The sequence below is a fragment of the Heloderma suspectum genome, chromosome 6, assembly GCF_057233095.1.
Source record: "Heloderma suspectum isolate Gila_16-S chromosome 6, 16-S_ref, whole genome shotgun sequence".
In the NCBI taxonomy this organism is placed as follows: Eukaryota; Metazoa; Chordata; class Lepidosauria; order Squamata; family Helodermatidae; genus Heloderma; species Heloderma suspectum.
In genome coordinates, this window is record NC_139463.1 from 62890764 (window position 1) to 62914953 (window position 24190).

Sequence of the window (24190 nt, forward strand, 5' to 3'; positions counted from 1 at the left end):
TGCTGGCTTTTGGTTCTGAGTGGACATGCCGCTGCCCAAACTCAGTTACACAAAAATGGATTTCTAAAAAAAATTTTTCATGAGGCAGCGATCACTTCCCCACAGGAAAGACCCCCCCCAAAAAAAACCCGCTTAAAAGGGAACACGGAGGTTCCTTCTCAAGATAGTGGGTGTGCTGATTTCATTCATTGGCTAAAAACACTGAAAGGTGGGAGCAGGCTAGTTTATCACAGAACAAATGGGCAGAAAATTGGCTCATATCTGGAGTTATTGGCCTTTTTTAAAAATGAAAGCAGAGAATCTGGAGATTATGGCTCAGCCTGGGGAGGGAACAACTCCCCCCACCCCTTGCTGCCCTCCGTGCACCCATGATTAAAGAGCAGGGATTCTGGGGCAGAGGTCTTCTACCTTTTGAGGAGGGGGAATCACTACCTAAAATCAAACACAACCTTAAGACTGTCTGATCCCTGTTTGGGGCCCCAACTGAAGTGCCTTAACAGAGGGTTTTCACTTGTCACATCCCCTTGGGTTGGGCCAGTCGGTGAAAGGAGCTTCAATCCACCCGCTGCAGTGGTGGTCACTTTTTCAAGCAGAAGTCACTTTGGCTCCAGGCACTGCCACCAAAGCCACTTCGGGCCTTTCCTGGAGTCTGTTTCCCCAAGTGACTTACTCCAAACTGGCTGCGTGTGGAGGTCATTAGGGATACATGATGTCATGGCCATCCAGCAGCCACACCGGAGCTTATTGCCGAAAATCCAGATTTCCTGAGACTGCTTATAGTCCGATTATTTTTCTTAATTCGGCTCGTCTGCACTTCTGTTGTGGTGTACACCAACCCTCTGAAATTCACTCCAGGATGTTAGCCCTGCCCAGAGCTGTGCCTTTCACTGTGACCCCGGTCAAGGGGTGTTTCTCCAATGTTTTCCCCGCCTGTGTTTCTCAGATGTTTCTGCCATTTCCCAGCTGGCGACCAGAGCTCTTTTTTAAAAAAGTAAAGGATTAAACCGAAACAGCGCTTCAGCGTGACATGGCAAACCCGAAGCAAGCACTCCTCATTCACCAGCAGCCGCCTGTGGACTGTGACCTGTACACTTAAAGTCATTACTCCATCAGGGGAGCCTCTCATCTCACCACACCCAGTCAAGCAGTGACACTGAATGGCTACTCAACAGCAGACCTCTCCTCCAGTTCCCTTCCATTTCATCCAAGCAAAGCCCAGTCAGTCGGCCACCAAGGGCCAAACAAAACCTTCTACTCACACATGGCAGAGCTATGCATGATTGGTTTATTTACTCTAGAGTAACTATGTGTGGCCCCGATTCAGATGGGGACCATGGAGTTCCAGGAGAGGGGTTTAAGCTTCACCACCACCACCACACATTTTTGTTCCATAATTCCATACTCTCCAGTGGAGGGTATTAAAAAAAAAAAAAAAGGAAAGAAAAGAAAAATCACCTCCATTATCAATGGAGGCATTTGTTCTTTCTTTTTTTAACTCCCCTTGTATTGCCCTGGCCGTGGGCTGCTAAGGTTTGGAGGTTATAGCCAGGTCACTGAAATAGGCATGCCCAGGATTTCATGCTGTTTTTGTTTTATTTTTCCTAGGGATGTCAGAGAATTCCGCCACGGATCTCGGTGAGGCCAAATGCCAGTGCATTCGGCCCCCCGAACTCCGTGGCGAAACGGCCTGCCACCCCACCGCCCCACCGCGGATCCCCCACGGGACAAGACATACCTGGGGCGGATCTTCTGGGCAGTGGCGGCTCCGCCGGTGGCTCCAGCGGCGGCGGCTCCAGCAGCTGGTCTTCCGACCGCCTGCCGCCGCCGCCACCATTTGCAATCTTGTAAAAAAAAAAACACACACCTGATAGGCTACGTAAAGATTTACGTAGCCTATCATGGCTGGGTTTTAAAAAAAAAATGACATGATAGGCTACGTAAAAATTTACGTAGCCTATCATGGCTGGGTTTAAAAAAAAAAAAACCACGTACGCAAATGGCGGCGGCTACGGCCGCCGCCATTTGCATTCCTTATTTTTGGCTGTCTTAGTCTACGTAAATATTTACGTAGACTAAGATGGCGAAAATAAGGGGAACGCAGTGTAACAGATGCTATTTGCGTTCCCCTTATTTTCGCCATCTTATTCTACGTAAATATTTACATAGACTAAGATGGCCAAAAATAAGGAACGCAAATGGCGGCAGCCATAGCCGCCGCCATTTGCGTATGCGCGTTTTTTATTGTTTTTTTTAAGCCAGACGTGATAGGCTACGTAAGTCTTTACGTAGCCTATCACGGCTGACTACAGGGATGCCAACGGCGGCAGCTACAGCCGCCGCCATTTGCGTCCCTGCTAGCCAGCGGCCGGAGGTTCAGCTGCTGGCGGAGCCGGCCAGTGGCTCCGTGGAATCCCTGCCAAGTGGAGCTGGCCAGCCAGGATTCCGGGGGGGGAGGATTCTGGGGGGAGCACCTCCCCCCCCCAGCAGAACCCGGCGGAGCAAGGTAAGGGGACTTTCGTACATCCCTAGCAATAACTGGAAAAATTGAACAGCTTTGTGGATTATGAAATATTTTCTTTTAGAATTTAAGACAAAGTATTTCTATATTGTTACCCAGCCTTTACTCCCCCAAAAATCATTTTTAAAAACTATGTCATAGGAACACTTTTACAGAAAGACTAGAGATTTAAAATGTCTGGGAATAATGCAGCCAATGGGGAAAATATTTTTTAACCCTCTCTGTAAGATTTCCAGCATAGTTAGTCCTTTCATTCCTTATTAAAATTATTGAACTAAACTATATTTTACTGATGGACATTTATGCTCAGTTTCCCAACATGTGAGTAGAGTCACCACTGTGCATTATTGACAGTAAGGGCGCAATCCTATGCAGACAGGCAGCTGCCCCCGAACTAGGGATGTATGAAACCACTTAACTGTTTTGTAAGTGGCATCCGTGGGGGGGGGAGGCACTCCGTCCCTCCCCCCGGAATCCTCCCCAGCCACCTCCGCTCCACAGTGACTCCGCAGAGCTTCCGGCCAGGTGCATCCGCAGCCAGACATCCGGCTGCGGCAGGTCTGCGGACGCAAATGGCGGCCGGCGTAGCGGCCACCATTTGCATCCCTTCGCTGAGCCATGATAGTTCTGATTCTGAGGAAGAGATAGAAACCGTGGGAGAGGAACCCGCGCGCTGTTCAGAGGCGCCGCCAGAGGGAGAGCCCCTCCCTGATCACATTCCTGAAAGTGGTAGTGACCCTGGCAGGCAGGGGAGGGACAAATGGCGCTTCGGGACACTAGGCACCAGCGTAGGGACAAGTGGGAGATGGAGGGCGCCGAGAGGAGGTGCTCAGCCTGCTTGGCTCGACATCAACAGCTGCGCCCCGATGCTCCACGGGAAAGGGGTGGACTTTCGCCTCCTAGCCCTTAAGTTCAGAGGCTTCCCGCCTTTACCCTCCAAATGGAGATCAACTGATTTACTAAGGCTAGAAACCCCAAGTATGCAACTCTCTTAAGTTTCCCTCATTAGTCTCATGCAATTAGCATCTGTAAGCATCATTAGGCTGAATGGAAATAAAGCCTTGGAAAGGAGTCCTATCATCTGTGTGTTGATTCTGGCTACTTGAGGATTTCAGAAGGCAGCAAAGGTGCTCCTGACAGCATGCTGTAATTTGATAGCTCCCTATCTCCAATCTTTTAAAAAATGGGATAAAGGTCATTTAGCACAGGAGATGCCCTGGATGTTGATGACGTCATGTGTAGGACCCACAAACTTCTGTGATTAACCTATTTCAATCGCAGGATAAAAGCCCCGTGTGGAGAAGCCCTCAACCTTTAAAGCCCTACATGGCTTAGGACCTGGCCTCACTGTGAACCTGCCCAAGTTCTGAAATCTGCAGGAGAAGCCCTTTTGAGGGCACCATTAATGGCAGAGGCCCATTTGGTAGGCCCCTGTGAAAGGGTTTTTTCCTGTGTTGCCCCCAAACCATGGAATGCAGTCCCCTGAGAACCATGATTGGCCTCCCGCTCTCTTGGCCTTCAAAAAGCGTGTGAAGAGGCATATTTTAATTTAGCCTTTTAAAATGGGAAGTTTTTCATGTTCTTGTTTTTATTATTGTAAGGTTTTATAGTTTAAAAATGTTGTACATCACCTTGATAGCTTTTTAGAAGATAAGGTGGTATATAAATGTTAATAATCAATCAGCCAATAAAATTACTCCCAGTGATGTCCTTAGTGTTCCAGGTGTGTATCCATTTCATAAAATCAGAAAGAAATTATTTTTCCTCATGTTTCTAGGCTTTATGGAATCTTTAAAAGATGGACAATTGGCCCAAATTTCTGAAGTTTACTACTGATAAAGCTATACTTTAGTCAAATCTCATCCCCAGCAACCTCTCCTTTCATATGTGTACCACCAAATCTCTGGTCAGATGTCAATGTAACAGCCTGGCATTAACACGTTTCCCTCTATCCCAAACTCTTAGCTGGAACAAGCTCTTGAAGGCACTGGCCAACTCAGGCTCAAGGCTGACAAACCAGAACTTCAAGACCTGGTGAAGAATTTACAGCATTCCAATGGGGCCATCTACACTCGCCTTGCGGATCCCGTCCTCTACTTTCTTCAAGCTCTAGGTGGTAAGGATCATGACTGGGGAGGAAAGGTTAAAGCTCCTCCCTCATTCATCGCAGTCCCAATGAAAATCTGGGAACCCCATATGGGGGAATAGTGTTTTTAAAGTGATGCAGCTGCTAGTCACACAATTCAGGTCATGTCTTGTTTGGACCTTAGATTCCCCAACTAAAGCTGGCTGAAAGCTCACACCCGGCTCTTGCAAAAGCAGCCCACCAAAACTGGCAGCTAGTTTGACACACAGTAATATTTAATTGCTGCAACATTATTCCTCTCCATAACGATGTTATGGTCCAGAGGCAGGACAAAGAAGGATAACAGGAAAGAAGGTATGGAGGAGCAGCACCAGATGGATTTAACAGTGGGCAGGGGTAGAACTGCAGCGCAATCCCATTACAGAGGGAGCGTAGAGGGCTTCAGACCATCAATCACCATGTAAGCCAATGATGGGAATCCTCTGTCCCTCCAGATACTGTTGGACTCCAACTCCCATCAGCCCCAGCCAGCATGGCCAATGCTCAGGAATGATGGGACTTTATTCACTCGTTATTTCCATTTACATCCCACTCTCCATCAAAAACCCAGTTCCAGGACAGGTAACAAATACATTAAAACATCCCAGAATATAATAATAAAAAATAAACTCATGAAACCAAAGAGTCAGCAAAGCTAAAATGGCCAGGTGAACAAATGGGCCTCAGCCTGCTGCCAAAATGATAGTAAAGTTTGCCAGGTGTTCCTCTTGGGGGGCATTTCAGAGTCGGGGCAGTAGCACGGAGAAGGCGCTCTCTTGTGTCATCCCTTGGTGTACTGCCCCCAGTGGCGGGGAAATGAAATGGGCCACCCCCCGCCCAGATAAGGTGTTCCATCAGATACCTAGGTCCCGAGTTGTTTAGGGCTTTATCAGTCAACACCAGCAGCTTGAATTCGGACCAGGAACAAATACGCAACCAACGCAGCTCCTTCAGGACTGGCGGACAGTTCCCCTGTCAGCATCCTACCTGCTGCATTTTGCACCAACTGTAACTTCCGGATTGTCTTCAAGGGCAGCCCCATGTAAAGCGCATTGCAGTAATCCAAATGTGAGATTACCAGAGCAGGAGTCACAGCAGTGCACCGGCCAAAGCGGGGTAAAGGCATCCCATGCCACTGAGGCCGCCTGGGCTTCTATGACAAAGGTGGACGCAGGAGTACCCCCAGAATATGCCCCTGCTTTTTTCAGGGGGAGCGCAACCCCATCCAGAACAACACTAACTCCTGATTCCTGGACCTGAGATCTCACCACCCAAAAGACCGCCACCTTGTTGGGATTCTGTCCATGTTCACTGGCCTTCATCCAGCCTATTACTGCCTCCACGCAGTAATAGGCTGGATGCACAACCTCACCTGACTCAGATGACTGGGGGAAAGATTGCTGGGCGTCATCCGCATACCGCTGACACTTTGCCTCAAATCCCTTGATGACCTAATGACTTCATATAGATATTGAAAAGTCCACCCACATCTGGAGGGGCATAGGGTCTCCACCACTGATTCAAGCCATCTCCTGAGCAATATAAGAGTTGTGTGAGATCAGAGCGGAGTGGCTGGTCCAGTACGCTCACCAGGTATTCTCAGTTGTGCGGGGGGCCCACAACACGGTGAATTCAACTTTTCAGGTAATCGCTGCGAAAACTGCAATCCTATGCATACTTACCTGGGAGTAGGCCAAAGTGAACACAGTGGAACATCAAGTAAAAATGCATAGGATTGCTATTTAATGGTGCTCAGAACTGCTATTATTAGACTGTGTCTTTCTAACTCTGCTTCTGCTATCCATCTCCCAAAACTGAACTCCTTCCTCAAACAACTGACTGTTTCCTCAATTTCCCAGAACTGACAGAGCTTCAGTTGCTACTTCTGGCACAATCTGTGGAGAAGAAGATCATGTCCCAGCAGCGTGCTCTGGTAAGGGAGGATTTCAACCACACAGACTCTGTGCTTGCTGCACATGGGTGAGGCAAAATGTCACAACTTCATAGTTTCACAAGCTCAGAGGCTGCAATCACAGCTTCTTCAACAACGCAGAACAAAAGTGAGCCTCCTGCATGGCTGTGACTTTCTGAAAGCTCCCAGCAGTAACTATTGTGTCTGCTAGCCAAGCTGAAGTATTTCATGTTTAAGGCTGCAGTGATATCACTTTTATGGAGAAAGATGTCCTGCTGACGTCTGAGGGACATGCTTTGTAGTAAGAATGCACAGGACTAGGCTTTACCCTATATACTCTGGATAACACGAATAACGTGTCACGATCTCTCAGTAATGTTTTTGTCACGTGCTTTTAACATGAACACCTCAGTCTACAATATAACAGGCATCCACATTCTGATTTTGTTTCTTTTTTGTTTGGAAAGGTTGAAAGCATCCTAGATACTGATTTCAGTGAAAAAGAAATGGATTTTACTGTAGATGCACAGCTGGTTTCTTCCTTCAGTGAAGAAGAACTGAACCTAACTGGAGTGATGATCGAGTCAAGTGGAGTGACCATGAAAAAAATTGGACCTGGTCTTGCTGGGACTGGAGACCCAGATGCTTTCTTGTCCCTCTGCCCATTGTATGTGGCTTTGCACACATTGGCTAGGATCCAAAAAGATGTGTAGGTGCACACAAGGGGCTTCCATTAGCTTAGTATACTGTTTGACCTTTCTTCCTTGAACTGCTGGCCACTATGCCATATCACAAACTGCTTTTGTAATTTGCCTGTTTCAAAAGCTATTTGATCTTCTGTTTGCAGTGAGGGTCCTGCTCTTCAAGAGCAACCGCTCTAAAGCCCCCTTGGTTCTCATGGAACTGGTTTCACAAACCTTTGAATCCTGGCCGACAGGTCCTCTATCCACATCAGCGGATCACTCGCCATCTTTAGGCCTGTTCTCCTTGAAGGAAGGATGCGACAGGAATCAGATTTAAAAATCATGTAATCTCTACCTTTGTTTGACTTCGAATTTAATAGCCTTCTTCTAGATCACATTTCTGATCCTCTCTAGAAATCGACAATGAGCATTTCTTTAAAAAAAAACACACACACACAACCAAACGTTTGTTCATCGATAATGGGATGGATTGTTTCTTAAATTCAGTTCCACTGTTGATTTGCATGTCTGTCTATCCAATAAACACACCTCACTGTTTTGAGAAAGGAGGCTTGGAATAACTGGGTGAGGTGCTACTTCTTCATTTTTGTAATGTCAGAGGTGGCCCTCCCTGGATTATCAGTTCACTCTCAGCCTCAGATTCCCATATGTGTAATGCTAAAGGGAGTGGAAATCTGGGACTGGCATGATACTGATCTGTTGTGTCTTAGCTGCTTTGATTTTGCTGTGTTGTTCTACGACTGCATTTCTGAGGGTTCGATCCTCTGCATGTTTAGACAGGAAAAAAGTCCTACAGCTCCCAGCATTCCCCAACCAGCATGAATTGTGGTATTTTCTCTGCCTAAACATGCATAAGATTGTGCCCTAAATATACTTTTAATGTTTCATTGAGATTAGTTAGCTGCCTTGAAAGCCAGAAAAGGGATATATAAATATTTTATGAATACGTTCATAATAACACAAATAATCAGTTTCTACAAATAATCAGTTGCATACTCAGTAGCTTAAGGAACAAAAATAATACCTGTAACTATTATAATTTGAAGAAAATATATGGGCAGTAATAATTAACAAAAGTGCCAGTGCAAATGCAGAATGCCTTCCTTCATCACCAAAAACTGCAGCCTGCCCACAGAAATGTAGGATGAAAGACAGGGATGTCCACAGGAATTTTTCCAAGGAGGCGAAGTCGCACAGCAGTGTGTGGTTTTAATGTGCATGCCGTTATAGCACACCCATGTGTTTTCCTTGTGCACGTCACGTGCTTTGTTGCTTTCCATGCATTTGGAAGCCTACATAGAGTAGCAAAAAATCCTGGGAATCAGACAGAACTAATGCGGAATCATGTTATAGTCAAGCTTCACACAAAAGGCATGAACTCTGACAAAACTTCATCGGGAATGAGGGATATATAGACATAGACTAGGAACAAGAAGAAAAAAACAGATGCACACAAAAGGTACAGCAGTCTTACGACTGTCCTATTTTATATTTTATGATATCGTTGTCCTGATCATAACTTTGACAATTCCACATGACTTGCCCCAGAATGGTTTCCTTCATCTTGGAAACATAACGCTCGGTTGAGTGTAGCACTGGAGTCTGTGGGGGGTGTTTTGGGCAGGGGGAAGAGAAACGGGTGCACTTGATCAGGGTTTAGGACTGGAGGGGGGCCTTTTCAGATCGGCTCACAGTACATATTTTGCATGGCTTGCATGAACTACAGCAATGTTCCTGTGTTCTTTGAATTTGCTTAATAAAGGTATTACACACTGTATGGATTTGGGAATATTTTCTCCTGGAACTGCATATTTGGGGTATGTTTGCACATTAAATAAAACAGCACCAGTAGCATCAGAAAACCGGTCTACTGTTCATGGCAGATCTGGTGACTGAGCAGTGACACGGCCTGGGCACCAGGTTAACCAAGGGAGGTAGTCCTGGCTTCTGAGAAATTTGTATACCAGGTCTACTCCTCTGTTGTTTCTTAGAGGCAGACCCGGTATCTGGGCAGTGTCTTTCCACCTGCAGCTGCAACCCTCCGTTCTTTCCCTGGCTCCCTGCACCCTGCAACGCCCCTTGGTGTGAAGGGCATGGTTCAGGGGGGAGAGATGACCTGCTCAAATGCCAGCCCACCGCTGGGCTCTGCTGTCCAGGCAGCACACAGTAGACTCAGCTACCTTCACAGCAAGGTTCAAGCAACTTCTGGGGAGCTGCTTGGCACACTGGGGGTGTTTGGACGATCATGGGGGTGAAAGAAGTTGACGTGGCTTCTCCCCCCGCCCCCGCTGCGCACATGACCATAATTTGCAAAATTACCCATGCAGGAGCTCAGCTGGCCTTGTCCAAACCCGGCGTGCGGTGGGGTGGCTTCGTACCCACCCTACAACCCCTACTGCATGTCCGTAAGGGGAACAGTGGAGAGATGCGTAATATCCATCCCCTGTTCCAGGCCTGTCCAGAGCTGAAGGATGGCTGGGGGACGCGTGACTCCATCCTCTGGCCTTTGTCTGCCGCTATTTAATGCCAGGTCCATTGCCCATAAAACATCTCTCGTCTATGACATGATCCTGGATGAGGGTGCGGACCTGGCATGTGTTACAGAGACCTGGCTAGATGAGGCCACTGCTCCCACTCTTGCGGCCATGGGTCCGGCTGGATTGTCAGATGTGCAGCTGGGGGATGGGGAGGGGGAATGGCTGTTATCTACCAGGAGTCCTTGGTCCTCACCAGACTCCCTCTCTGGGAGACCAGGGTTGCTGATGGCATGTACTAGAGGTTGGGCCCAAAGGGCAGTCTGGGGATTCTGCTCATGTACCGTCCACCCCGCTGCACGACAGACTCCTTGGCCGAGGTGCTTGAGGTGGTCTCTGATGTGCGTGTGCAGTCCCCTAACTTGTTGATGTTGGGGGACTTCAATATACATTCGGAGGCCATCCTTGTGCGGGCGCCTTGGGACTTCATGGAGGCCATGACTTCCTGGGAGCTGCACCCTATTCCAACTGGGCCCACCCATGTAGCCAGTCATGCGTTAGACCTTGTGTTAGTTTCTGGAGAGGTGGGGAGTGATCTGAAAATTGGAGTATATCCACCACCTCCTTGTCATGGTCAGATCACTACCTGGTGGGGTTGGACTTCTTGGTTCCACAACCTCTCCGCAGGGGTAGAGGATTCATTAAGATGGTCTGTTCCAGGTGTTTTATGGATCCAAATGGATTCCTGACTGCGCTTGGGGATTCTTTGGAGCACGCAAATGGCCGCTTGGTTGAGAACCTGGTGGATGGCTGGAATGCAGCAATCACTGGGGCATTAGACCAGGTGGCTCTGAAATGCCCTCTCCCCCTGAACAGAGCTCAGACTGCACCATGGTTCACCCCACGGTTGTGAGCTCTGAAGGCAGCCGTCGGCGAGACCACATCACTCCAGTGCTGAAGGAGTTGCACCAGTTACCAGTTGTTTTCCAGGCCCAATTCAAGGTGTTGGAATTGACCTTTAAAACCCTATATGGTCCCGGCCCACTCTATCTTAAGGAGCACCTCCAGCAACACCAGGGATGCCGCTCAACGAGATTGGCCTCAGAAGGCCTTCTCTCTGTCCCATCAGCCAGGATAGCTAGGCTGGTGAGGACTAGGGAGAGGGCCTTTTCTGTGGTGGCCCCCACTCTGTGGAATCCCCTCCCTAGTGACCTCCGCCGTGCCCCCTCTTTGATGAGCTTCCGCCAGGCTTTAAAAACCTGGCTGTTCAGGTGGGCATTTGGGGTGGGTTAGGGTTCTTTAGAGCAATGTTGTTTTGTTATGTTATTTTGTTCCGTTGATTATGTAAATGCATTGTATTTTGTGTTATTAGTATTGTATGCCGCCTAGAGTGGCCAGGTAGCCAGCCAGATGGGTGGCTAATAAATCTAATATATAATAAAAGAAAAATTAGGTTACCCTCGCTGTGCCACGCGCCAGGTTTGAATGACATGGCAACCCATGCTGCCACACGGGTAATTGTCCAAATTATGGTCATGCTCACAGCACACTTGGGGGCAGGGGGAGAAACCACAATGGCTTCCTTTACCCTAGATCGTCCGAACCCAGGCACTATCTCAGCTACAAGGCCAGCACTAAGAGACAGATGGGGAGAGGTTCCACTTGGGCCTAGGGATGGATGGACTCACCTCCATCCTGTCTCGCCAGGTGCTCACCAACTGCCACCCATCCCAGTGAGCACCCAGCAACCTCCCGTCCCCTTGCCAAGCTGCCATTTTGTGAAAAAATGGTGGTTTGGGGTTTTCTGTAAAAGTAATGCTGCATAAATGGCGGCCATAAAGGAGCCATCTATGCAATACTACTGGCATAAATTATGCATATACACCAGTAATGTTGCGTAGATGGCCCCATTACGGCCGCCATTTACGCAGCATTACTTTTACCAGGTGCTCGCCGGGCTGCACAGGAGTTCGGTGAGCGGGGTCGAGAAGGCTGAGGCTCAGACTCCCACAACATCCCTACTTTGGCCTCCTGCAAGAACTAAAATTGGCAAGTCCTTTTAAAGCTATATACACACAACCACAACCACCACCCGCCCCTTTAGCACTTAATAAATTGCACTGCTGCTACAATCAGCTTCTCAGCCCGACCTGCATATCCCTAAAAACCAACACACCAGGAGACTGGACTACACTGCAAGGTTGCCATACACTATAACACATGCACACACACGCACACACGCAAAATTGTAGGTTATTAACAAGACCTACGTTAGAAAAATCACAAAGTCCTGTCTTTTCTGCTGGCTTTTGGTTCTGAGTGGACATGCCGCTGCCCAAATTCGGTTACACAAAAGTGGATTTCTAAATGTGTCTTTCATGAGGCAGCGATCACTTCCCCACAGGAAAGACACCCCCCCCCCCAAAAAAACAGCTTAAAAGGGAACAGAGGTTCCTTCTCCAGATAGTGGGTGTGTTGATTTCACTCATTGGCTAAAAACACTGAAAGGTGGGAGCAGGCTAGTTTCTCACAGAACAAATGGGCAGGATTCTGGCTGCACATTTTGCCTCATATCTGGGGCTATTGGCCTTCTTTTAAAAACAAATGAAAGCGGGAAAGCCGGAGATCATGGCTCAGCCTGGGGAGGGGGACCCCCGCCACCCTTGCTGCCCTGGGTACACCCACAGTCAAAGAGGAGGGACTCCAGGGCAGAGGCCTTCTGCCTTTTGCGGAGGGCAGGTGGTGGGGGCGGCCTGCTGTTTGCTTCTGCGGAAGCGGGGGCTGGAAATACTAGACCAGAGCTTATACCTAAAATCAAGCACAGCCTCGAGTCTGTCTGATCCCTGTTTGGGGCCCTGACTGAAGTGCCCTAACGGAGGGTTTTCAGTTCACTCTTCCCAACCCCTCAGGTTGGGCCGGTCGGTGAAAGGAGCTTCAGTCCGCCCGCCGCAGTGGTCCTCACTTTTTCAAGCAGGAGTCGCTTTGGCTCCGGGCACCGCCAGCAAAGCCACTCGGGGCCTTTCCTGGGCAATGAGAGCCTCTCGCCTCCCCACACCCAGTCAAGCAGCGACGCTGAACTCAATGGGAGACCTCTCCTCCAGTTCCCCTCCCCATCATCCTGGCAAAGCCCAGTCAGTCGTTCACCAAGGGCCAGACAAAATTTTCTAATCACATATAGCAGAGCTATGTGTAACCCACTGGTAACGTGTGTAACCCACAGGTAATGTGTGTAACCCACTGGTAATCTTCTAATCACATGTAGCAGAGTTATGTGTAACCCACTGGTATATTTTTCTTTAAGAATTCTGAAGGAATATGCTCAGCAAAGGGGTGAGTTAGAGAGTGGCCACCATTGTAGGCAGTTACCAGCACTGCAGCATAGAAACAGCTTGCTTTCTCCTCCCTGTACAACCCTGAACCTTTGAGACAGGGCTGTTTACCTTGATCCCATGTTGCTGGATCCTGATCCAGTTCGGAGAAGATTGCTGTGGAGCTGGAGTGAGTGGAGCAGAGACTGTTTCTTTCTTCGGCCAGCTGAAAAATCAAGCTTCAGAGAGAAGTTTAATTATATTTTTGTTTTGGGCTCAAGCTAGAAGACAGAACTTCGGGAGGGCTGTGCTCTGTTTTTTTGTTCTGGTGGGTTATGCATGTAACGTTATCACATATACATTATTATTGTTTTAATTAAGATATTAAAATATATGTTAATTGTTCCTGTACAAAGCCTTTGCCGTGAGTCCCTTTAGAGACCCTGAAGAAAAAGTGTTCCATATGCATGATTGGTTTATTTATTCTAGAGTAGGCATGTGTGGCCCCAGTTCAGATGGGGACCATGGTACTCCAGGGTTTAAGCTCCCCCCCCCCATTTTTGTCCCATAATTCCATAGTCCCCGATGGGTTTTTAAAACAAAAACACACACACACCCCTCCATTATCAATGGAGGCATTTTTTTCTTTTTCAGTTTTAAAACCCTCCCATGTGGCACTCCAGGGTTTAACCTCCCCACTTTTTGTCCGATAATTCCATACTGTCCGATGGGGGGGGGGTGTAAAAAAACCCACCTCCATTATCAGTGGAGGCATCTCCTTCCTTTTGTTCATGTGTGTTTTCGCCAACTATAGTTACTAAGTTAACATATTCATGCACAGGTGCTACTGTTTTCTTACATACTTGGCGGCCAAGGCACAAAAATAGTTTAAAGATCAGTGTTATGACAACTATAAAAATTACAGCCACTGATATTCCCATTAACAATTTTGACAAGAGTTGCTTTACTTTCTTTTCTATGTTTGGCAGTAGATCATCTAACCAATCAAACCACCCCGTGGTTTCATCTAAGGAAACCTGGTGTATAATTTGTCTAGCTGACTTTACTTTGGTCAGATCTGTTTCTATTTGCCACCTTTGATCAACATAAAAACAACATGACTGGTTTATTAAAGCGCAACCTCCTCCTTGCTGGGCTAATGTCGTATCTAAAGCTATCCTATTTTGCAACACCACTCCACTCAGGGATGACACTTCTTCTTGCAACTTCTGTATGGCATCTATGGTTCCATTTATGGCCCTTTCCATTTCTATTGACACATTTACTATGGCTTTTTCTAATTCTGCCACTCCTAGCCATAAACCACCGGGCAAAGGAGTGGAATCCGGTTGGTTGGTTCACTAATGGGTTTTCTAGATCATGTTTCCCTTGGACCTTATGGGCAAAGCTTCCCAAGTTAGTAATGCTTTCTGAAGTGAAGTGTTTATGTACATTGAATATTGGTATCACATAAACAAGAGTACACCTTCCCCTCCAATGCGGAGGAAGGGCTTTATACTGCCCCATTCAGCTTTATGTATAGTTTTTGTAAGGAATTTGATACAACATTTAATCAAAGCAATGATCACATGGAACAAAAACAGTGCAAACAACAATCATGCTTATTACATTACATATCTTGCTAGGTGGCTGTTTCTGGTAAATCTAGGTAAGAGGGTTTAGTCATTTCAGTCTCCCTTTGTGGAATCAGGATCATTGGTATACCTCCACGAGCATGGACTGGCACATGGCTGCAGATCTAGCAGCGGGATACATTCAAGTCTATTTGGATGTGGTTCACTACGTTCAGGAAAGTGTTCCCTGCTTTCATGCGACAAAAGATGTCAAGCAGCAGCAGGATGCAGATGGGCCTCATCATGAGAATATGCCTCTGGTAGATGCTGAGACAACGCTTTCTTCACTAACAGGAGTTGGGCTCCCTGCTAGGCTTATGCTCACTTCACCAGCAAGTGCTTGGCTTACGGCTGGTTTCTTAGAGCAGGTTGTTTGTAATCCAGAGCAAGCCAAAGTGCCAAAAGTCTAAGAAGTTCTCACATGATAGCAGGAAAAAGGGCAACAAGCCAGTACCATGATGGCAGCCAGAGATGTTCTTCTCTTTGGGGTCCAAAATAACTCAAAGTCCAGTTGTTCTGCCAAAGATTTGGTTGCCTTATAGAACGACATTTCCGGGACAGATGCAAGACTTACAGTTTGCTCTAAAAGGGAGAAGCAACAAGAAGAGAAACAAAACCACGAATTGCAATGAGTTGTGCAATCTGCTGAAAAATGCCTTCCCTTTCCAGTGATCTTTCCTTCCAGTCATGAAAGCAATTTAAATGACCCACTGCCTTTGGTGCACCCTCAGAGGTAAGCAACCTGGTACCCTCCAGATGTTTTGGACTGCAACTTCCATAAACCCCAGCCAGCATGGCTAATGGCCATGGGTTATGGGAGTTGCAATCCAAAACTTCTGAAGGGCACCAGGTTGCAATTCTTTTTCACTCTAATCCCAAACATGGGTGGTCCTGTGCCTTTCAGTTTTGAAGTGGAACAGGGCCACCCAAATAAGGCAGTAGTTTCTAAATATTCCTGGTACTCCCTACATGTATAGATGTATATTCATTTGTAAACTAAATTCTAAAGGATTTTGAAAGAAAATCCCAAACAACCTGACAAAGACTTGTGAGTTTCAGATCCATGGAACCTGGGGGCCATTAGGCCATTGAAAGTTGAGGGTGTCAGATAAGGGGTGGGGAGTAAAAGAAAATGAAGGAGAAGGGGGGAGATATCAACTTGCTCAAGATCCCAGTTCACTTCCATGGTGGTGGGAATTAGGATTGGCGTGATTGTGCACCGTTGCCCTGAGCCCCAGATCTTTTCAGATGCAATCCCAGGCATGTTTTAGACAGAAAAACAGTCCTACAACTCCAAGCATCAACCAGGGCTCTTCAGTTCACAGAAATGCAACTGTTAGTTTTTAATTAGAAATTAATGCAAACAATCTTACCAAAAAAAAAATTACCGTCAGGAGTCCTTGCCTGAAGTGAGAGGGAAGAAAAAAAAGGTGGGAAATATCCAGACTCTGTTTGATTCTTTTTCTAATGAGTTAGTTTGGTTCTACAAAAGAAATAACTTCATATATACTAGTCTGAGTTTCTTGATGGTAGAGCATGATATAAAAACATATAGGCCTCAATCGATACCTGGGAGTAAGTCCCACTGACCTCAGCGGGGTTTACTTCCAAATCGATGTGCATAGCATTCAGTGTACGGGCTTCGATCTTAAACACACCGAATGAACTTTCTAGGACTTACTTCTGAGTAGACATATATAGGTTGTTTGCACTGTCAGTTACATACAGGCATGCAATCTCTGACTGAAGCCTACTTTGCACCGTAAGCTTTCTGAGGGCGCAATCCTATGCATGTTTAGACAGAAGAAAAGTGCTGCAGCTCCCAGCACGCCCCAGCCAGTTGTCACTTCTAACGGCAAACTCAGCCATGGAGAATGCTGCTGGGATTGTAGCCAAAACAGGCTCCCTAAGAAAAGGGCCACCATTCCTGTTGTAACATTTGCATATATCCCCCCAGAGGCTGTAATTCTGGTGTTCACATCCATTTCCTTCATGCTGCTATTGCTTCCGGCCAAAAAGGCATTGAGACTTTCAAAAGGCATTGAGACTATTGTGGTTTTAATGTTCTATATATTTTCAATTGTTTTATTGAGTGTTGTTTGGTTTTAATTTTTGTGAACCGCCCAGAGAGCTTCGGCTATTGGGCGGTATAGAAATGAAATGAAATGAAATGAATAAATAAATAAATAAATAAAATCTACAAATCCTCTTTGATCATAGGCAGCACCAAGACAAAAGAAATGAGGCTGTAGCAGGGAGTCAAACTGTACCAGAACCGAAAGGCAAAATGAACCATTATTTTTTCCTGAACTGGAACAGAACTTGAACCATTATCTGACAGGTTCTGTTGAAACTGAACCAGAGCAGAACAGCAGGGAAAATCAGACTGCCCAGTTAGAATGAGGGTTTAACGAAACAACAAAGCAGCTGATGTGGTACATTCACTGGCTCTTGTCAGAATGAGCTCGTAAGCCGATAAAACCACTGGCTGGGATGATCTATATGTTTGGGGCGTGCGCAGCCTTCTCTGCTCTGCCCTCTGGGAAGAGTACAGATGCCTGGGAAGGATTAGGCAGGGGCTGGGCTGGAGGTCTGCTGCCCCTTTGTGACAGGGGTTTTGGTCAACGCACACGTTCCAAAATGGAAGTGATGTTGTGTGTGATACAACAGTGCAATACAAAACAGGCAACCTAGGGTATATTTGGTGTCTATGAAATGGCCTTTACATGTACAGTACAATGAGAACATATATGTAAATACAAAATGAAGTATGAATTGTGCTTGGTATCAGGGCTGGCCCAAGGCCTTTTGCGGGCTGAACGAGAACAGCAAATGGAGACCCCCACCCCGAATCCAAGTTCACAGTATCTGAGGCTGGCCGCCTGAGGCAGAAAATTCCACAAGAGCCTCTCCCTAGAAGTAAAAATACAATAGTAAAAAATCTGAAATTTCCTGCTCTTTCATGATACCCAAAGTCAGCCAGGCAGCTGCCTTGCTCTTCCTAGCAATACAGCTGGCCCTGATGGGGTCTGAACTGCCCCTTAGATGGGAGACCACTGGGAGCCCCCATGTAAAATGCGGGATGTAAGAATAATAAATGAACTTCTTTAACACTCAGAAATTTTTCCCCATTTCAGAATCAATGAAGGTTGTCATTTTCATTTTCCATTTGAGTACAGACATTCCAGTTTTAATACTCTTCTTGCGGTAGCTAACAAATTCTGCTACCCAATAATCTGCATCTTGACAGCGGGAAAGGTTTTCCATCCATGTAGTCAAGAGCGTGGCCAGGCCCTTCAAACCAAACACTGCTGACACCGTCTTTATTGTGCAACTTCAGTTCAAACGGGGAATTATTAACATATTTATCAAGTCCATAAAGGAGAATCTTTATGGACTTGATAAATATGTCTGAAGGGTTGAGAGGGCATTGATCAACTATGCCAGTATGTGACTGGAACCACTATGCTTTTTATTTTCCATTAAGATAATTATGTTGGGGCCAAACTTCTCTTGATATTGGCCATGAAGTTTGCCCTGGCTCAGTTGATTGTGTAAAAATCAAGGGCTGGCACGGGGTGCTGTGCCAGATCAGGACCCTGGTCTGTGTGGTGGGCTTTAACCCTTTGTCCCAGCTGTGGCCCAGATCAGAATCCCACACACATGTGTTATTCGCAAAGGGAAGAACGCTCCCATTGTAGGGACCCTATTGGTTGGGGACCAGTTTCTGAGCATTCAAAATGCTCATTTACTATTCTTATCTTACATCCCACTCTTTCATGGGGCTCCCAGTGGTCTGCCATCCAAGGGACAGATCCAGTGGAGACTGGTGGTTCCGATTTCAGTGTGGCTGTCGATCCATTCTGGGTTTCAGTCAAAACCAGCCAGAACTCTATGGGGTCAATGGTTCCATCCAGTTTTTGTATCTCTGCTGCTCTCAGCTCCTTGGAACAAAAGAAGGATACAAACCTGTTCAATCAATGACTTCTTGAAAAAGCCAGTGAACATTAAACTAAAACCAAGAACCTCCTTCAGTGCCTATGAAGTCTGACATTTTTTGAGGAAGAGAAGAAAACAAACTATGGCACAATTCAGCTGCTTTAAGGGGGAATAAAAGCAGAAACTTATTCTGTCAGAAGAGGAAGATTCTCTTTCTCCCTCCTTCCCCAAGACAGCTTGATAGCAGAGGGAACTACAGGTCTGGACTCTCCTGTCCTATTGTTCCAAAGTGCACCAGAGAGCAGGTGTGTCTCATGTGGCCTTATATATAAAACAGCTGAATCCAGCCTGAATTCCCAGTCTGAGAAGTGTGTTTCTCTGCACAGGCTGAACGCGTTGAGCCCCGTAAAGCCAACGGACCAGGCCTTTACGAAAAGTCATTATTTCAGAGCAGGAGAGGTAAGAGATTTCTTTGTTCATTTTACTGTCTCAGAAGAGATTTTGGTGTCTGAGAGTGACCAAATTGGATTCCGGACTAGGCTTTTATGCTTCGACTGCTCTGGCCCATTCACAGAATTTCTGGGGCCATCTTGGACGGTTTTAAACTTTAAATAGTCTTTGCCACCATCATGGCAAAGCTGCAGCCCGGGTGCTCTCCAGGGCCCCCTTGCCCACCAAGCCTGTACTCCTCATGCTAGAGTCCTGATCCAGGTCGGGGGCCCTGTGCCTACTCCAGGCTAAAGATGGGGAGAAAGTCGCAGCTGCTAGAAACGGATGTAAAGCGATGTCTGCTTTGGCCCTGAGGAAGGGTCCCTTCCCCGGGGAGAGGGACGTTCCCTCCCAAGAGCCCTGTAGGAGCACCGCCAGCCACTTTCCTGCAGCAGCAAACACGGTTTAAACCATATTTAAACCATATTTGCTGCTGCCCGGCTGGCTGCAGCGGTGATGCTGGTGGTGCAGTGGCAGTGGCACTAGTGACCTACAGCCCCATGGGTGGCAGATGGGGGGGGAATATAGCAAACAAAACCCTCCCCATCCGCTGCCTGAGCCACCTGGCTCATGGCGGCTCTTGGTAGGGCTGGCCCTGGTGTCAGCCAGTGCTGCAGCATTGCCGTGGTCCTGGCCACGGCCAGACAGAGTAGCTAGCCCTGGGGAGCACGAGGAGAGAGAGGAGGCCGCCCCATCTGTGTCGCGCGCTGGTCACTCCTGCTGCTGCTGCTGCTGCTGCAGCTGCTGCTGCTGTCTGTCTTGGCTGCTTTCCATGATTCCACCCAAGGAGAGGGAAAGTCAGAGAACTCTCTATCATTCCCCTATCGAAACCCTGGTTGATCTGTGGAACGCAGAGATGAGCTGGGCAGCTGACCTGATTGGTCCTGAGCACCCTCTCCAGGGTAGAGCTCATACAGCTCCGTGACATATCCCAGAGCTGAGAGCAATGAAACAAAATAGAAGACAGCTTGAGCATCGATGGAGGAAACATTCCTAATGGATGCCATCAAACACTGGCCTATGTGCAACTATGTTCAGGGGCAGCGAAGGCGGCAAGGAAACACTTTCCATCTGCCTCTGTTGACTCCTCTCTATGCTGCCCAGTGGAGTTTTTTAGGGTTGTTCGGGGCGTGTTGTTTTCGGGCCCTAAGGAGGCTGTGGATCTATTAGAGACCCACTGTGATATGTTTGCAAGGCACTACCAAGGTAAAATCTCTTGCATCCTCCAGAGGGGGATCTTCATGGGAACAGAATGAGAAGCGTGTTGGAGTATTCCCCAGATTTTCATGGAATCAGCTTGCTGTCAGGGTGCTCCTGTTGCCCACTGAATCCTCCAATAGCCAGAAGCAACACTCAGACAAAAGGGCTGCTTTCCAAGGCTTTAATTCCATTTATCCTAATGAGACATACAGATGCTAATTGCTTGAGACTCAGAGGAACTACAAAGGAACAGCCATCTAGGGGTTTCTAAGGGTTAGGACATCAGTTGATCTCCATTTGGAAAAAATGCGGCAACTCTCTGAACTTAAGAGGTGGGAGGGGAAGATCTCCCCTTCTCCCGTGATGCTTCTGGGTGCAGCTGTTGACGTCGAGCCAATTGGGCTGAGCGCCTAAGCTTGGCTCCTGCAATCTCTTGCTTGTGCCTGCGCCTCGCGTCTAAAAGCTCAGGTTGTCCCTTCCTTTCCACGCTTTGTTCACTGTCGCTCCCAGGGATGTGAGCGGGGGGGGGCTCCCCCTCCAGCTGCACCTCTGAAGTCTGAGAGAGTTCCTCCCCCACGAATTGTATCTCCTCCTTAGAATCAGAGCTGCTTTGGGACTCTGTGGGCTCAGCTGCAACCCTGACACTTTGGTCCGTCAGGGACACAGGAAGCAAGAAAAGCCAAGTGTATGGTTACAGTACTATAAAATCCGGTTTTCAGGGCTCGCACAGTGCTTGAAAGGAACATACTTCTGGATGGGGTGGGGGGAGTAGAACTAAACATCATCAGACTAGCGGGGCCTGCTCAACCAATGAGAGAGGCTTATTTGTCCCCACCCCACCCCCTGTCCAGGTTCCCTCGTGCTACTGTTTTATTATGAATGGAGAGCAACTGATTCACAATTCTGAAGGCTCCCTTCTGCTACTATATTATCTCCCCCCACCCTTTCCCCCAGTGTGCACACTTTTGCCTTGAGAAGCCGATTCTGGAGGGCAGCATCTGAAGCCTTCCCATGAAAGCAGCCCAGCCTTTCAATTTCACCCTATTCCAGCACTCTGCCAGGGAATTATAGCTTCCAACCCCCCTGCCCCCTGCTAGCAATGAGGTGAGAAGCTCTTGTGATCTCATCGCTACTGCGACTTTACATAACAACAGAGAAACAGCAGAAGTCAAAGAAGCACAGCATTCACAGAGAAGCAAAAGAACGCTTTAGGACGAGTTACTAAAGTTAGCCTTTTAACCCTTTAAACACTTTAACGCTTTAGCAATTGATCATGGCTCTGTTTGCACAGAGATCTGTTAAAGATTCACTGCAGGGGAGCGAGATTTATTTCTTACTTCTGAGTAAACACACACAGAAGGGGAATGCTATACAGAGAGTCCCATCCAGCATTGGAATATGTTGAAGATTCACTGTGGGGGAGCAAGATTTATTTCTTACTTACAGATAAACATGCACAGATGTATTTTTTACTTCTGAGTAAACATGCACAGAAGGGGGGAGACAGAAAAAACTACTTCAATTGTGGGGGGAAGAGGGAATGAGGCGTCCCACCCCCTTGACCATGTCACTGCCCAGTCACAGAGGCACGCCCAGGATTTAATGGGGGGGAGGGAATGGCACACTATGACAAAATCACCAGGGAGCCGCTTTCGGTAAAAAAAAAAAAAAGTCGGACTAAGAGGAGTTTCAAAAAATGCAGCTTTTCAAGAGGGAAGCAGCTGGTTGGAGACGGATTGGTGACAACATCATCCATCGCGAACAACCTCAGACTGCTCCAACTTTGCAGTAAATCGCTCATGAAGACAGCCCCCAATACTTAGACTTCAGTGTTATAGCAGGTGAATCAGGTGAAGTATCCAGAGTAGGGATGGCAGAGAATTCCGCCACGGATCTCAGGGAGGCCAAATGCCAGTGCATTCGCCCCCCCGAAATATGTGGCGGAACGGCCTGCCACCCCCCCACCCCCCCGTGGATCCCCCCGGGATGAGACTTACCAGGGGTGGATCTTCCGGGCGGCAGCGGCGGCGTCTCCGGCAGCAGCTCCGGTGGCGGCGGCAGCGGCGGCTGGTCTTCCGACCGGCTGCCGCCGCCGCCATTTGCAGTTTGGGGGGGGGGGTTTACACACACGTGATAGGCTATGTAAGTTGTGTTTTTTTTTTTTACCCAGACGTTTTAGGCTACATAAAAACGTACGTAGCCCAAAACGACTGGGTTAAAAAAAAAAAAAGGCGTACGCAAATGGCAGCGGCTATGGCCGCCACCATTTGCGTTCCTTATTTTGGGCCGTCTTAGTCTACGTAAATAATTACGAAGACTAAGATGGTGAAAATAAGGGGAACAAAAATAGCGTCCACTACGCTATTTGCGTTCCCCTTATTTTTGCCGTCTTAGTCTACGTAAATATTTACGTAGATTAAGACGTCAAAAATAAGGAATGCAAATGGCAGCGGCCGTAGCTGCCGCCATTTGCGTACGCGTTTTGTTTTTTCCCCAGAGCCCTCCGCGGCCGGAAATCCGCAGAGCTGCCGCGGAGGAACAGAACGCCTCCCCCTCCATCCAGGATTCCGGGGGGAGGGACGGAACGCCTCCCCCCCCACCATAAACGTAATCCGCAAACAGGTAAGTGATTTTCGTACATCCCTAATCCAGAGCACAGTCTTGGCCAGTTTTGTGGGATGTTTCAGTTGGTACATCTTGATGATGATGCTTGGACTGGTTCATGCAACTACTTCCATATTGAAACCTTATCCTTCTTGGCTGAAAGGAATGGTGGTGAGACCACTCCTGAATAAATCCTTCCTGGACCCAGAATATCTCAACAATTTTAGGCTGGTAGCAAATGTTTCTTTCCTGGACATGGTCCTTGAGCAAGTGCTTGCCAACCATCCCCAGATGCTCCTGAATGAGAGCAATTATCTGGATCTATTTCAGTTAAGGTTCAGGCCAGGTCATGCACTAGACCTTGTGTTTGTTTCTGGAGAAGCGGGGAGTGATCTGGAAGTCGGGGGTATATCCACCACCCCCTTGTCATAGTCAGATCACTATCTGGTGACGTTGGACTTCTCGGTTCCACAACCCCTCCGCAGGGGTGGAGGACCCATTAAAATGGTCCGCCCCAGGCGTCTTATGGATCCAAATGGATCCCTGAACGCGCTTGGGGATTCTCTGGGGCATGCCAACGGCCACTAGGTCGAGACCCTGGTGGGTGGCTGGAATGCCACAATCACTGGGGCATTAGATCAGGTGGCTCCGAAACGCCCTCTCCCCCTGAACAGGGCTCGGACTGCACCATGGTTCAATCCACGGTTACGAGCTCTGAAACAGGAGGTGAGACGGCTAGAGCGCCGGTGGCGGAAGTCTCGCTCCAAAGACAATCAGACACGGGCTAGAGCTGTATCTTCAGCCTATCACGTGGCGGTGAAGGCAGCAAAAAAGGAATATTATGCTGCCTCCATCGCATCTGCAGAGTGCTGCCCCAGGAGGCTGTTCCAAGTGGTCCGGAGCCTGGTCGGTCCTGTGGCTCCGGAACCACTGGAGCATTCTAAGGCCTCCTGTGAGGCCTTGGCAAGGCACTTTGCAGATAAAATTGATCAGATTAGGTGTGTTACTCTGCACGCTGTGGATACAGTTAGTGAGCAAGAGGCGGCCTGTGGCAAACCGGTTTTGTGGGATCGGTTCCAGCTTCTTCCTCCTGATGAAGTGGACAAGGTGCTTTCATCAGTACGGCCGACCACCTGCTTACTTGATCCTTGCCCATCTTGGCTCATTATGAGCTGCAGAGAGAGACTGGGTGAGGGGATCAAGGCGGTGGTGAACGCCTCCCTTGAGGAGGGAGTGATGCCATCAGCCCTCAAGGAGGCAGTGATAAGACCACTCTTAAAGAA

At 47.8% G+C, this 24190-nt stretch overlaps 1 protein-coding gene across 5 annotated transcripts in view; it reads left to right on the forward strand.

The window, feature by feature from the left end:
- The first annotated feature begins 18966 nt into the window (after positions 1–18966).
- LOC146341003 (gasdermin-A2-like) overlaps positions 18967–24190 on the forward strand; it is a 34289-nt gene continuing 29065 nt past the window's right edge. Inside the window, exons 1-2 of one of the 5 annotated variants that reach the window (XM_084804567.1) lie at positions 18967–19073; positions 22801–22925. The gene's annotated coding sequence lies outside the window, so the exon portion shown is untranslated. The remainder of the gene's footprint in view (positions 19074–22800; positions 22926–24190) is intronic. The other 4 variants (XM_084804565.1, XM_084804568.1, XM_084804566.1 and 1 more) reach the window with 4 other exon arrangements.